Raw genomic sequence first — 1,045 nt, forward strand, 5'->3', positions numbered from 1 at the left:
TATATTATATATACTTCTCATATATATACATTTTCACATAGATATACTTCCTACATATATAGATATACACTTCCCACATATTATATATACCTCTCTCTTATACACACACACACACACACACATGCACATACATACTTCTCACATATGTTTGCGTATTTCCAAAAAAAGATGACCTGATAGAGTGTGGAAATTATAGAACAATCAAATAATATCACTAATATCACACACAAACAAGATCCTGCTAAAGACTATCCAAAAACAGCACATCAACAGAGAACTGCCAGATATGCAAGCTGGGTTTAGAAGAGGCTATGGCTCTAGGGACTTTATAGCCAACATTAGATGGATCTTGCCTGCAAGCAGAGAGTACCAAAGGAAGGTCTATCTATATTTCATTGACTATGCAAAGGTATGTGACTGTGTAGAGCACAGAAAATTGTAGCTAATCTTGAGGAGAATGGGAAGTTCAGAATACTTTATTGTGTTCATGTGTAACCTATACTTGAACCAGAAAGTAGTAGTCAGAACAAAGCGGGGAAACACTGCAACTGCATGGTTCAGGATCAGGAAAGGTGTGCGTCAGGGATGCATCCTATCTAGATATTGTTTCAATCTATATGCAGAACAGATAATTTGGGAAGCTAGACTTTATCCCCCCCTCCTTATTGTGTACTATTAAATCAGATAGTACTGGCCCCTTCTTCTCCAGCAGAGGATCTGGTGGATTCAAACCATGCAACTTTTGGTTGCAGCACAGCTTCTTGCCACTAGGTCACCAGAGCTCCCTTGAGGCTGGACTTTATGAGGAGGAATGTGGCATGAGGATTGGAGGAAGACTCATCAACAGCTTGCTTTATGCAGATAATACAACCTTGCTTGCTGAAACTGAGGAGGACATGAGGTGCTTGTTGCAGAAGGTCAATATGAATTGAAGCTCAACATCAAGAAAACAAAGAGATATATAACTAGGTATTTCTGTCATCACAGGAGACTAGAGCGAGGGCTACATGGTGGAGGGGACCTGGGGGAGGGTTTGTAAAACAAT

The sequence above is a fragment of the Elephantulus edwardii genome, unplaced genomic scaffold (genome assembly GCF_000299155.1).
Source record: "Elephantulus edwardii isolate Elephantulus edwardi_28Jun2011 unplaced genomic scaffold, EleEdw1.0 scaffold00152, whole genome shotgun sequence".
NCBI lineage: Eukaryota > Metazoa > Chordata > Mammalia > Macroscelidea > Macroscelididae > Elephantulus > Elephantulus edwardii.